The 14670-nt window shown below is 45.4% G+C and overlaps 1 long non-coding RNA gene across 3 annotated transcripts; it reads left to right on the top strand.

Moving 5' to 3' along the window:
* The first annotated feature begins 1035 nt into the window (after positions 1–1035).
* On the top strand, positions 1036–9837 carry LOC128819417 (uncharacterized). Of its 3 annotated transcripts, none has more exons than XR_008440694.1 (3): positions 1036–1152; positions 2331–2458; positions 5030–9837. It is a non-coding gene; the product is annotated as an uncharacterized LOC128819417 (long non-coding RNA). The 3 variants fall into 3 exon arrangements; XR_008440695.1 differs by having other exon boundaries at positions 2291–2458; positions 6076–9837; XR_008440693.1 differs by having other exon boundaries at positions 2291–2458.
* The last annotated feature ends 4833 nt before the right edge of the window (positions 9838–14670 follow it).

Below are 14670 nucleotides of genomic sequence, written 5' to 3'. Positions count from 1 at the left end.
TGAGTGAATTCTTATTTTAAACGAGGTGCGGGCGATTAGCGAGGTGCTGATGAGGAGTGACAAACCCGAGCAGCTGGAGGTGCTGGGGAGAAATCCCAGCCCTGGGAATAAGGAGAGGCCTTTCCTTGAACCTGATTTGAATTCCAGAGCCCAGCAGCTCTGGGATTTGCTGGCATCCTCCTCCTCCTCCTCCTCCTCCTCTCGGGGCTCTGAGGGGAAGGCAGGGATGGGATTGGTCTCCAGGAATTCCCAGCCATGGAGATAAAGCTGGAAGGGCCCCGTGACGTGAGGGGGGGCACAGCCAATGGAGCCCAGGCTGGCCAAAACGGGGGGAAAAATGGGATATTTTTATCCTGGCACGGAACAATTCGGGTTAGGGGGAAGTGAGGGTGGAGCAGGGATCAGGTGGGGAGGGAGGAGCTCAAGGGAAGCTCCCACCCAGAGCAATAAATGCACCCAGGATGTTCATTAAGGACAATAAATGCACCCAGGATGTTCATTAAGGACAATAAATGCACCCAGGATGTTCATTAAGGACAATAAATGCACCCAGGATGTTGATGAACCAAATTCATTGCTTTATCTCCCCCCTGCTCTGGTCACATATTTCTATTTAGTGCTCAGGGGGTTTAAAAAAAATCACAGAATTCCAGGATGGTTTGGGGTGGAAGGACCTTAAAGCCCATCCATTCCCACGGGCAGGGACACCTCCCACTATCCCAGGTTGTTCCAAGCTGTCCTTGGGATGGAGAATCCACACCAATCTCTTCCAGTGCCTTTCAGAATAAAGAATTTCATCCAAATGCTCCATTTTCTTCATTTTCTCTCTCTGTGTTTTGCCTTTTTCTTCCCTTTTTCCTTTAAAACAAACCCCAAATGAAAATCCCTTAAAATTTTACTTATTTCACCACACCTGAATACCAATAAATGAAAGAATAACAAAAAAAAATCTGGTTTATTAAAAATAAAAATATTCTCAATGCTGACAAAATCCCAATAAAATAATTTTTATTATTATTTTTTTTAAGGAAAAAAAAATTGGGAATGAGTTTTTCCAGTGCAGCTGGGCCACTTCTCCTGAGTTACCACGAGAGGGACACAGAAGGAAAGCAAAAGGAGCTGGGAAAGAAAGAATCCAAGGACCAGCTCGAGGTGGGAACATAGCAACACATTTCCCTTTTGTTTGGGAATTTCTGGGATCACAGCACTCCTACAGCTCCCATAAAATCCTCCAAAATCCCTAAAATCCTAAATTCATCCCATAAAATCCTGAAAAAAATCTTCACAGATAATGGCTAAGAAATGTGAATAGTTAAAATGTTTTGGTTTTTTTTCCCTGATTTTCCTTCAGCTTTTTCCCTTTGGAATGTCAGGACAGGGAGAGGTTGGGCTGGCTGGGATTTTGTTCCATCCTGGAGCAACAAATCCCACAGGATTTTGTGGGTTTGGAGAGGTATTTTTGTTTATTCCCGGGGAATTTTTGTTTGTGGAGGTTGGGGATCTATTTCTGTTTATTCCCAGGGAATTTTTCACTAATTAACAGCTGATGATGCAAATGCCAGGAAATCCCAGATCCCGTAAAATTCCTGCATGGAACAAAGGCCCCATAAAAGCCCCTGAAGTAAATATTGAATATTTCCTGGGCTCTTGTGGAATTAAAAATCCCAGTCCTGAAATGCCCTGGAATGAATTCATGCAGAGTGGATTTTTAGGGCTCTGCAGTTGATTCATCCTTAATGGCAGCAAAGCTTCACTTCCAGCCCTGGCTGGGCAGGCTGGGATTGGGAGAAAAATGCTGGAAAAAAAGGAAAATTAGAGGAAAAAAAGGAAAATTATTTTTAAAAAATTATAACTTTATGGACTTCAGTCTTACATTTGTTTGACAGCATTTTAACATCACATTAAATAGTCCATTGAGTGCTGGGACACAGTGGTCAATTTTATATATTTTTATATTTATATAATTCTTTTATATTTATATTTTTCTATTTCTATTTCTACACTCTTGTATTTCTATATTTTTAGAGTTTTATATTTTATATTATTGTATATTCCCAATTTTATATTTATTTTTATATTTTTTACCAAGCCCTTTAATGCCCAGAATGCTTTCACAAGCTAAGAACATCTCCAAAAAGTGTTATTAAATAAATATAAGAATTTCTTTCATTTCCCAGAAACTTTAGTGCAACAGGAAATGCAAATCCAGCTCTGATTTCAGTGGGGAAGATTCACAGAATAGGGTTTTTCCTCTTTTTTTTTTTTTTTTTTTTTTGCTTTTATCCTTCAGCAATTTGTGATAATTCTGATTAATTCTGCTTTACCTGCAGATTTAATTTGGGATAAATATTCCCAGAACAAGTCACGGGGATGTAACTCCATGAAGGAAAAGGAGGAGAAGAATTTTGGCCAAAATCCAGGGATTTTGAATGAAGAAAGTTCTCAGAAATTAAGGATGGTGAGTGACATTAAAAGATAGCAGATAATAAAAGATAACAGATAATAAAAGATAAATAGTAAGAGATAACAGCAGGAGATGAAAAGGAAATGAAACTTGGTGCTCTAAACCAGCTCCAAATGGATGCTATAAATAAGTAAATAAATAAATTCCAATAAATTGGGGTTGAATATTAAAATAAGAACTAAAAATACTGAGTTTCAGTGGGAAACTTGACATCCTTCCCTCCAAAAATGTGTTAAAATTCCCTTTCCTTGAAAAGAGCTGAAAGAACAGGACAGGAGCTGGATTCAAGGAATTAATGTAGGGAAAAAAAAGCTTTTTATGGGCAGAACTTGTGCCTTTTGTAGGTGTTTAGCTGCAGAATCACCATGTGAAGTTAAAACTCACTAAGAAAAAGCCAAGAGTTCCTAAAATCCAAGGGGAAAAAAATGCTGGAATCCCTGAATTTATTCGAGGAGATCTTTGGGAGGATCTGTTCCCTATTAAAGCTGCCTCTGGAAGGAGCAGATTTGTTAAAAATCCTCAATTTCCAAAGGGGCACCGACAGCTCTTGGGGGGGAAAAAAAAAAAAAAAAAAAAAGGGATTTCTCCAAAGCAGATGTTGTTGGAGCTGAGCTTAAAAACAAAATGTGGAGCTCTTGATGGGCTCCAAAATGTCCCTGTTTGTTGGGATTCCTGGCAGCTTTCCTGGGCAGATGGAGGTGATTGTGGAGTAATGGAAAATCCAGGCTTCCCACAGGGCTGGGGTGTGTGTGTGGGGCTGGTGATCCTCCCCAGAAAGACAGGCAAACGGGGCATTTCCAGGTTATCCCGTGGAAATTTGGGATTGTGTGCAGTTTTAGCAGGTTTTTGGTGTGGTGGCAAGCTGATTTTGTGCTGATGCAGGTTTTTAATTTTGGGGCAGGCAGAACGCTCAGGGTTAAACCTGAGGATGGGTTTGTGTCTTCAAAGAAAAAATCACTTCAAAATCAAGAATTTTGGAGTCCCACCCTGGCTTTTTCTGTGCTTTTGGTGTAAGGGAATAACATATTTACATTCTCTGCATAGAAAATAAATCCTCCCAAGGAAATCCTTCTTTCCTGCTGTGGAGAAATCTTAATTTGGCTCTTAATGCAAGGAATCAATAATTGGGGTTTGGCTGAGTGTCCCAACGTGTCCAAGGTGTGTTTGGCCACACCAGGACTTCCAGGAGGGCTCCAGGACCAAACACCCTCACCCAAAAAATGCCCTGAAACAGGAAAATTTCATTTTCTGGCCTCCATCCCTGAAGAATTTTCCTTTTCAGTCCCTTTTGATGTTAAATTTGCCCAGCTTGGCCTTATCTTTTCCTTGCAAATACTCCAAGTTTGGAAAACAAGGAGTGTAAAGTCATTTATGCTTCCACAGCTATAGGAAAAACTGGTGATGTTTCATCAAGTTGAAGTTGCTTTTTTCATTTTTGCTGACCAAAAATCAAACAGAATTGAGGGAACCCAGAAGCGTTGGGTGTTGCAGTTGTTTTGCCATCGTGGAAGGCCTTCCAAGGAGCTGTGTTTGTCGTGTCTGGGGGGATGGTTTTAGCAAGGGGGAAGGAATGTTTTCCTTGCAGAATTCTGTGGATTTCAGGAGGAATCCAGCCAGGGCTGCCCTCAGGCTGTGAATGCTCCCAGTGTAGTTTTGTGAGGCCTTCCCAGAAGTCGGGAGTTGCTTGGAAATGAACCCAGGAATGCCATCAAACAGCCTGGGACAAGATCAAGGGGGCTGTGGGCTCCCAGATTGTCCCACATTCCCACAGGGGAACATCCCCATCCCACGAGGGCACCAACACCCCCAAACAGAGGGACCCTTGAACTCTGGCAGCCCCTACGTGCTGCCGAGCTTTCCCCTCATCCCACCGATGTCCAGGACTCCTCCAGCTGCTCCCTTTGCCAAGGATGATTTTTTTTCCCCCTTTTTCCACGTGGTTCCACAGCCTGGGGAGGGATCCTCCCCCCACGCTGGTGGTGCAGGGTCCTGGCACCGCCTCAGGCCGGGCGAGGATCGTGATGGAAACACCTCAGCACCTCCCTGGCCCGGGCCCAGCCGCTCCTCCAGAGCCACCGGAGCCTCCTGCCTGCTCCGTGGGCTGTGTGAGGAGGCAGAGTTCCCACTGGGAAGGGCAGCCAGCTGGACAGGAGGGAATGATCACTGCAAAGGCCACGGAAATTCAGAGATAAGGCCTTTTTCCATGCTGTTCCCTCCAGAGTCACCAGCAGAGGAGGGATTGGCGTTGCAGAGGCTGCTGCAGGTGCTCTGATGGAAGCGGAGCCTGGTGGAGTTGCTGGATTCTGAGCAGGGCCTGTGGCAGCACAAACCCATGGAGGAGTCTGGAAACTCTGAACTGGGGCTGGGTTTGCTAAAAACGGCACCGCTGGCCTTGATTTATGAGCAAACAGAAGTTTGCAAACGGCCTCGGGAGCCTGGCCCAGAAATCCATGAGCCTGATGTCATGTGGAGAGGGCCCAGGACACAGAATTATTTTTATGGAGTTGTTAGCAAGTGTTATTAAAAAAATTGAAATGTTCAATTGGAATTTTTTTTTGGCTATAGGATGAGGGCAGAGCAGAAGTCCTGGAATGGATGTAGACAAGACATTCCAGTTCTAGGCCACCCTTCCTGGCTCCAGATGAGAGCATGGCTTTGCTGGAAGAGGGGATTGCAAAAGGGGATGTGAGGGAGGTCTGGAGAGCAATAATTTTAAACAGCACTTCAGCCATGATGTCATTTCAGCTGAAAAATAATGTTCAAGCTTGGGCAAGCAGAGCCTGGGGCCAGCAGCCAGGGTGGGGAGGAACTGCAGCAAAATGGAAAGTCCAAAGCGTGGAAGGTCATGGTGGAAAACCAGATCAGAATAACCCTGAAACAAGGTGGATAAAAACCCTGGAATTTTCTATGAGCATGAAGATTCCAAGGAAATGGAGGGGAGGAAGATGTTCAAACCCTGGACAGGGGTTTCACTCCTCTGTCTGGAAGTCAGAAGCCAAATCCTGGAGCATAGGAACAGCCTGAAGGATTGTTGTTACCCCAGACTGTGATCCCAGAGTGATCCCGAGCTCTTCTGCTGGGATTTAACCCAAATCCAGCCCAAATCTGCATCCACCTCCTTGCCTGAGGAGGCCAAAAGGCTGAAACAACCAAGGGATGTTGTTCCATTATGGTTTGGACATCAAAAATGCCATCTAAAAACTGCTTTGTGGGGTTTCTCCCTCACGGGCTGAAAGGGAGGCTCACCCTCAGGCCAGGCTGTAGGATCAGCCCTTTCCATGGGGTTTTAAATGAATTCCCACTAATCCAGCCATAGAAAGCTGAGGCTTGGTCAGCCTTGGATAAAGCCTCGCACATTTTGTCCTTTTTTCGTTCCCTGTTCCACCACAAACCTCAGCTGGGGAGGAAAAAACCCAACAAAGCAAGCAGAGGAAGGGGCACCTGCAGCTGGAAATGACAAAAAGCTCCTGTTTTAGCAGGAGATTTAGGACTTGGAGCTCCCCAGGAACAACTTCTCTTCCCGCTGTGCTGGGAGCCAGGAATGAGCTCAGGCTGTGAGATCAGATTTTGCTGAGTCTACAGGGTTAGCCTTGTTCTTTCCTCTTATCCAGAAGTTCTCCTCTCCAAGCCATGCCTGGATATTTGATTTCCTTGGGAAATCTCGGCCCTCTCAGCAGCTTTTGCTGCCTTTTGTGTCCGGGACGCTCAACTCTGCCAGCAGAAAAAGTTGCTTTTGTCATTCCCGTTTCTCCACCTGAGGCGTGGGGTTCCTGGAATCCCGTGAGCTTTTCCTGGAAGAAGTGGTGCAGGAATGGCTTGTGCAGAAAGCACTCCAAGGCTGCAGAGATGTCCAGGAGGCAGCTGGAATTTAGGGAGAGCTCTTGGAATTCTCTCTCCTGGTGGGTATTTCTCTGGCTGTTGATGAGCACCCAACGTGCTCTGGCTCGAGGGGAAGTTCAGGGAAGAGCCTGGCCCTGTGCTGGCCAAAAGGAATTGGAATTTTATGGAGGGAACACTGCAAAAATGCAGAGGATTGACGTGGTCTCCATCTGGAATTCAAATTAAAGGGATTTGGGACCATCACAGTCAGGCCAAACCTGTGCCCTCGCGGTTTTTGGGTAGGAAGAGCAGTTCAGATGAAGCAAGGGCTGACTCTGGATCTCTCCACAGCCCATAAACCTGAAAATTATTATGGAAAAAGGGCAGGTTTGCCCTTGAGGCTGTTTTTCAGCTCTGGGTGGGGTCGGGAGAAGGCATTGCCAGCACTCTCCAGAGCCAGGTCATTCCTGGGAGATTTCTGGGGCTGAGATTTTCTGGAAAACTCCAGAGGTTTGGGTCAGTCTCCATCCTCCTTCTTTTCTGGAGAGCTTCCCATCCCTTGTGAGCCTGCACACGCCGTTTTTCCATTTCTCTGGAAGTGACCAAAAACCCCAAAACAACCCCAGAGCCTGGATGATGCTGAATTTTCCTCTGAGCTCATCGAGGATGTCCAAAGCAGCACCATTTGCAGATGGGGCCAAGAATCTGTAATGTCTCAAAGCTGAGCAAAATAAAACGTGTGTGAGAGAAGAGATGGGTGATAAGGGGAGCTGAGGGGGTGGGAGCCAGGAAAAAGATGGATTTGGGAGCCCAGTGCTTGTCCCAAAAGCCATGAGGGGGTGAAATGAGCATTTCCACGAGTGCAGCTGTTTGTTTGAGCCTCTTTAATGAATTATTTTGACTTACATTTGTTAATTACCTTCAGGAAGGAGCTGCAGCTCCAGACTGAGAAGATTCTCCTGCATGGAAGCGTTTCCCACTGTTCCCCAACTGCTGCAGGTTTTTATTTCTGGAATTTCCTCTCTTTCTTATTTGGAAATTCCATCTTTTTATTGGAGGAAATCTCTCTTTGGAGAGAGGGTGAGGAATCCTGAGGGTGTCCCTGTCCTTGCCCATGCCCAGAGCATCTCTGTGCATTCATCCTGCTCACAGCCAGCATTATCCTTGCTGGAGAACCTCTGGAATGCCTCAGGAAATCCCTGGGAAGGGGGCACAGGGTGAGGAACTCACACACCAGGGGCTGTCCTGGGGTTGTCCCTCTCTGCTCAGCCCCCAGGAGCTGGGGTCCTCCCGTGCTTGGGATTTTGGGAGCAGTTCCCAAAGGAATTTAAAGCAGTTTTTGAGGAAGAAAACTTCCTTCTGGTGTGCTGGGGGTGAAATATCAGCTGAAAGGGGGACAGGCAAAAAGGATCTAGAGAAAGCTCTGCTCCACCACCCCCACAAGAGGAAGAATTTGATAATAAATCCATTTTTTTGTTCAAGATTCTCATTTTGCCAAAGGACAACGAGACCACTTCAAAGAACAACGTGGAGAATTTGCTGGTGCTTCCTCTACCCCTCTTTTCTTTGTGTCCTTCACAAATCTCCCCCTTCCACAGCAAAAAACCCCATCTGTCCTGGAGAGTTCTCATTGTAATTCAGAGAGGTTTTCTCCCCCATTTTCCTATATAAGAAAAAGCCCTTTTTCTTCACACAAGTGTTAAATGACTCCTATTAAAACCGAATTTAAGTGAATTTAAGTGAATTTAATCTTTTCCTGAGACAAGGCAGAGAATATTACATTCAATAATCAATTTATTTCCCCCCTTTTCTCTGTCCCACTCAGTATTTCCAGTTGGGAGAAAGGGAATTAACACACAGTGATCGATCCTTTCTTCCTCTCCTTACAACTGAAATCTCATTTCCAGCAGGGAAAAGGTTTCTGTCTCCTGCCAAGAGCTGGCTGCAAAATCATTTGTACAGAGCACCTCTGATCACTGGTGTCCTGAAAAGACCTGATTGCTGGGTTTGCCTTTTTCCAGCTGTTAAATTATCCCAGATATCTTCCTGCTGGATTTGTTGAGGGTTTTTTTAATGGAAAAAGGGAAAATTTGGAGGGGAAACCCAGCCCCTGTTGCAGTCAGTGAGAGGAAGAGGCAAGAGAAGTGGCATTAATTTGGAATTAATTAATTAGAAGTTGGTTTTTGCTGTGTGTTCAGGAGATTTGGGCAGGTTTCCTTAAGAAAAGCCCTGGCATGGAAAATCTCTGGAGTTCCCTTGGGATGCCCACGGAAAGGGCAGCTCTGGGGGCAGCGTGGCCACAACTCCTGGGAAATTCCCAGCTCCCCACTTCTCATCCCCATTTTCCCTGGGGGCTGTGCCCAGCTCCATCTCCAGGGGATCCATTCCTCAGCTCCCTGGGAAAAACAAGATTTTCTCTGGAGTTCCAACCCAAATATTTCCCTTTCCCCCTGGATTTGGCTGTGCTCCCTGTCCCTGTTTTTAGGGGTGAATGTTGTCAGGTTCCTTGGGATCCTCCCTGTGGAAAGGAGAGATGGAAGCTCTGTCCTGGATGCCCCCAGCTGTGCAGCAACCTGAGGACACCAGATCCTCATCCGAGCCACCCTTGGGGTCACAGAAATGCCACTTTCCCTACACAAAATGCGAATTTTTGCGCAGCTCCAGCAGCGAGGAGATCCCCAGGATCCCTGAGCTCCAGGGCTCTGCCTGTCCAGGGCTCAGTGCCAGATGTTCCTTTGGAGTTAATAATTCTTGGGACGCGTTCAAAGCCAGCTCAATGCTCCCAAAGAGAGGTCCCAAAGCTATTAAAGCGTGGACGTGCTGTCTGCCCACCTCCACCGTGATCTCAGAGCCCTGAGCACTTCCAGTCCTGCCTGCGAGGAGCCAATTCCTGTTTACTCCTGCCTGGAGACCCCTGGCTTCCAAAATTCAGGAGCTTTGACCACAGAGATCAATGGGATGCATCATTTAGGGGAAAAGGAAAAGCCAGGCTGCTTCGAAGAGCTTTTGTTTTTAAGCTCTGCCATCCCAGGGAGTTTTGGGAACGCGGAGCAGTAAATCTGTGTTATTGTCATTATGAGTCTGGGAAGTGTTTTTCAGGAGAAAATCCCAAAAAAAGAAAGGGAGATCACAGCCAAAGGACTTTTAGTGGGAAAAGCTGAAGACTCTGGGCATTAAAGTCCCAACAATTCCCAGCAAGCAGCGATGGCTTCGCTCTCTCATCGCTTTGCACCTCTCTCAGACAAAACATCCCTCAGCCTTCCCCGATTTTCCAGTACAATTCCAGTTAATTATTCCCGGTTTCCTCGGCGTGTCTGAGCTCCCGCTGGCTGCTGGAGGAAGAGGAGCTCATTGTTACCAATGAGCCTAATCCAGAGCTCGAAATCTTTTATTATCCCTGCTAGAAAACACCATGAATAGCGAAGGAAAAAATGCGAGGCCGTTTCCTGCGGGGTTTTCAGCGCCCTCCGGGGGCTGGGATTGCGCCATGGATGGTGCTGGGTGGCTCTGGCTCATTCCCACATTCCCACATTCCCACATTCCCACATTCCCACATTCCCATTCCCATCTGCAGGGCTCCTTCCCGGGCAGGATGGGACACAGCTCCTCCCGACCCCAGCCTCCCCTGGCATTTGTCACCCTCTGTCCCTGCCAGGGGTGGGGGGCGAGTCTGGGGCACTGTGGGAGTCCAGGACACCCCTCTGGCTGCCCTGGCTGGCTGAGACCCTGGCAGGGGGCTCAGGGTCCTTGGCACCAAGTCAAAACCACCTGTGCCTTCCATTTTAGCCCGTGGGAAAAGCTGCCAACTCTGTGTGAGGAATTACAAACCACAAGGGTTTGAGCAGTGTGGTAGTTGAGTTAACACAGGGTGGAAAAGTAGAATTTTGGGGCTTTTTAGAATGGGGTTCAAAGGGATTTGGGCGTGTCCTGATCTTCTTCTCCTTCTCCTTGCCCTCCATGTCTTGCTGTGCTGGTGACACTTTTCTGTTTGTTTAAGGCACAGACACACTGTCCAACATCAATGACAGACATTGGCACGTTATTGTAACCACGGCACACGGAGTTTTGGGTATAAAATGTGAACACTGCCCTGAGGGCAGACAGAATGCCATGGCTGAGCTGCTGGACAGAGCTCAGCAGGGCAGAGAGAGAATGTTCTAGAGAAGGGAAATGAACAACCTTGAGAAGCTGATCCTGTGCATTCAGACTCCTTTGGGTGCTCGGGCTGGGGAACAAAAGGACTTTTACACTCTCGGGGTCACCTCGACACCCAGACCCCACAAGGGCACCTCCCTTGGCCTCCTGGCCTCGGCTTGGCCAGGCCCAGATGATCCCAGGTGTTCTGCTGGGACAGAATTGTAAATGCAGGTGACCCCAGTGGGGGGAAATGCTGATGTGTGACTCCAGCTCAGAAGGCTGAATGAATTCTTTATTAATACATAAATGTACTATTTAAAGGAAGATACTAAAAGTACAAACCCACTTTTCTTAACTCCCATATCTAACTAACTCACAAGTCGTGCCCCTCTCTGAGAGTCCAGCCACAGGTGGGTTGGATTGGATTGGATTGGATTGGATTGGACTGGATTGGATTGGATTGGATTGGATTGGATTGGACTGGATTGGATTGGATTGGATTGGATTGGATTGGATTGGATTGGATTGGGTTGGACTGGATTGGATTGGATTGGATTGGATTGGATTGGATTGGATTGGATTGGGTTGGGTTGGATTGGATTGGATTGGATTGGATTGGATTGGACTGGATTGGATTGGGTTGGATTGGATTGGGTTGGATTGGATTGGGTTGGGTTGGATTGGATTGGGTTGGATTGGATTGGATTGGATTGGATTGGATTGGGTTGGATTGGATTGGATTGGATTGGATTGGATTGGATTGGATTGGGTTGGACTGGATTGGATTGGATTGGATTGGATTGGATTGGATTGGATTGGATTGGATTGGATTGGATTGGCTTGGACTGGATTGGATTGGATTGGATTGGATTGGATTGGACTGGATTGGATTGGATTGGATTGGATTGGATTGGATTGGATTGGACTGGATTGGACTGGATTGGATTGGGTTGGATTGGATTGGATTGGATTGGATTGGATTGGATTGGATTGGCCACCAGGCTCAAACAATCCTCACCAGAATCCAACCAAGCAATCACCCCAGGTAAACAATCCTCCAAACACATTCCACATGGGAAAAACAAGGAGCAGAAATAGGAATTGTTTTCTCTTTCTTTCTCTCTGTGCACCTCTATGAAAAATCCTGAGAGAGAGAAGAATGGTCCTGCCACAGGGCAGGACCCTGCTGGCACCAGGGCTCGAGCTGGGGGGCACGGAGGAGATCTGGGATCCAGCAGAGCTCCTGGATCCTGGTTTAGTGCAGGATCAGGTCCAGGGGGATCCGGGATCCCTGGGTCTGGACAGCCCTTGGTCACTGCTGTCACCTCCTGCTGTTCCCCAGCAGATTCCCGGGATGTGCTGCAGGTGACCCCATACCCCACCTGGAGGGTCTCCACGAGATTTGGGATCCTTCCAAGCCAAACCAGCCTGGAGTTCTGTGATCTGGAGTGGGAGCAGCCTGAGCCACCTCACCGGGAGCAGATCCATCAGAAACCCCGCGAAGAAATCAGAATTTCACACTTCGGATGCTCCATCTGCAAACTCCCAAAATACTCCGTGGAAACAGCTGGAGACTGCAGCTGGAGGCAGGATCCTCCTTCCTGCCCCACCTTTCTGCTCCCAGACAAAACAAAAATCCTGCTTTTTTTTTTTTATTTTAATCCTTTTCTAAAAGCCTGCACAAACAGGGTTTCCCAGCTTGATCGTGTTCAAACCCCGCTCTCATCCGTTGCTAAAACAATCCCAACAAACAGATTCCAAAAGGATCCCCTCAGAGCTGCTGCCAACCTGGGGACATTAATTAATCAATTAATTAATAACGGACAGCAGCAGCAGCAGCGATTATGGGAGATAAACACCCAGAGTGATGCAAATATTGGAAATAAATCCATGAATCCATGGGAAGAGCAGCCACCCATGGAATAATCCACTGAGGGCTGTGCTTTGTCACAGCTTTGAGGAGCCCCAGCCTGCTGCAGTCTGGTTTGTGTCTCTAACTCGGAATTCCTCAGGAAATCAAGGCATTAAAAACCTTTTTCAAATCACTTTAATGCTTTTTTTTTTTTTTCCATTCAATCAGCGGCAAAGTGAATTAAACCTGGAAGCAGCTCCATTGTGCAATTTAGCCTTAATTTTTTTTTCAACTTTATCCTTATTTTTTTCACTTCATCCTTAATTTTTTTTTAACTTTATGCTTAATTTTTTTCACTTTATCCTTAAATTTTTTAACTTCACCCCTAATTTTTTTTTAACTTCACCCTTAATTTTTTAACTTCACCCCTAATTTTTTTTTAACTTCATCCTTAATTTTTTAACTTCACCCCTAATTTTTTAACTTCACCCCCTATTTTTTTTTAACTTCATCCTTAATTTGTTTAACTTCACCCCTAATTTTTTTTCACTCTGTCCTTTCTTTCTCCAGCTGTTTTCTTCCCCCTTTATGGAATTTGAGCCATGGCAAGGCTGGGCCACCTTGCAGAGGAAGACAGGGACTGGCACCTTGGGACCAGGATGGTTCTTTCAGGTAAGGTTGGGCTTCCAAGCATCATTTTTATTGGGATTTATTGGGATTTATTGATATTTACTGAGATTTATTGGGGTTTATTGGGATTTATTGGGGTTTATTGGGATTTATGGGGATTTATTGGGGTTTATTGATATTTACTGAGATTTATTGGGATTTATTGGGGTTTATTGCTATTTACTGAGATTTATTGAGGTTTATTGATATTTATTGGGATTTATTGGGGTTTATTGATATTTATTGGGGTTTATTGGGATTTATTGATATTTACTGAGATTTATTGGGGTTTATTGATATTTATTGGGATTTATTGGAGTTTATTGATATTTACTGAGATTTACTGGGATTTATTGGGGTTTACAGGGATTTATTGGGATTTATTGTGGTTTATTGCTATTTACTGGGATTTATTGGGGTTTGTTGATATTTACTGAGATTTATTGGGATTTATTAATATTTACTGAGATTTATTGGGATTTATTGTGGTTTATTGATATTTATTGGGGTTTATTGGGGTTTCTTGGGATTCCAGGATCCTAGGAAAGCATGGAATTGCACTGCAAGTTTTCCAAATCTGCTCCTGGACTCCATGGGGAATGAAAAAAAAAGGAGGAATGGGCTTGAATTGCATCCCTTAAAAGTGGGGATTTCACTGCCTGGACCCCCCTGGCTGGAAGCATTTCAAAACAGGGAAGAGAAACCTTTGGAGGCCCAAAGTGTGAGGGAAATGAGGAGTTTTTTGGAGGCTTTCCTTGTATCTCCTCTATAATTTGATTTTTTACACCAGAAATGCATCGGAGCCCCTGTGAAACCTTTCTCACCCCAGCCCCAGGCCGGAGATGTTTTCCACTTATTTTTAGAACCTGACCTTCCAAGGCTGAAAAATAACATTTTCCTCCTTCTGACTTTTGTCCTTCACTTGGCAGAGGCCAGTTCAAAACAGAGAAATGGAAAATATTTCAACTTTCAGGCAGCAGGAGCTTTGCTTTTTGTTGTTTGTTTGCGAGCTCCTCTCATTTGTGATGTCAACTCCAGGCAGGAAAAAAAGGTGTAACGAACCTGGCAGTGCCCAGACACCAAAAAAAACCCCCCAAAAAAAACCCAAATAAACATTTTCTGCTGTATATTTTGATTTTTTTTTTTTCCAATCAGTAAAGCTTCAATAATAATCCTGCTCCAGGAGGAACCAGCTCTGCTGGGCTTTGCTGCTCTCAGTGGCCAGAGCTGATCCCAAAAAAAAATCTGCTGCACCCAAAAGAAAAACTCCTTTGGGTTTCTAAAAGGATGAAAATGAGGGGAGGAAAAAATTAAAAATAGGAAAAAATTGCCTTGATATGCAGGAGCCTTAATTCCTTTTAATGTCAATTATTGGGAGCAAAAAGCCCAAAGGCAATGACCTAACTTGTCAATAGTGTGGGTTTGGTGAGTTAATTTGGCTGTTAAATAATAGAAAATGTGATTATTTTTATATATAATGTGACCACCATGATATATAATTATTATTATCAGTTTATAGGGGTTATAAAATGGGATTTTGGAAGTGCTGAGCTCCATCCAGAGGCAGCAGGTGACTCCTGGTGGGATTTAAATTTAAAAAAAAATCCCTCCCTGGCTGGCTGGAGGGCACAAAGCAATCCCAAGCTCCTTTTTCCTCTCCAGAACTGGTGGGATTTGGGCCACTGAAAATTGAAAAACCCACAATTCACAAAAAAACCCCACAACAATA

Source organism: Vidua macroura, chromosome 26, assembly GCF_024509145.1.
Source record: "Vidua macroura isolate BioBank_ID:100142 chromosome 26, ASM2450914v1, whole genome shotgun sequence".
Taxonomy (NCBI): Eukaryota; Metazoa; Chordata; class Aves; order Passeriformes; family Viduidae; genus Vidua; species Vidua macroura.
The sequence above is the reverse complement of the archived record's forward strand: the minus strand, read 5'-3'. Positions and strand labels throughout refer to the sequence as shown.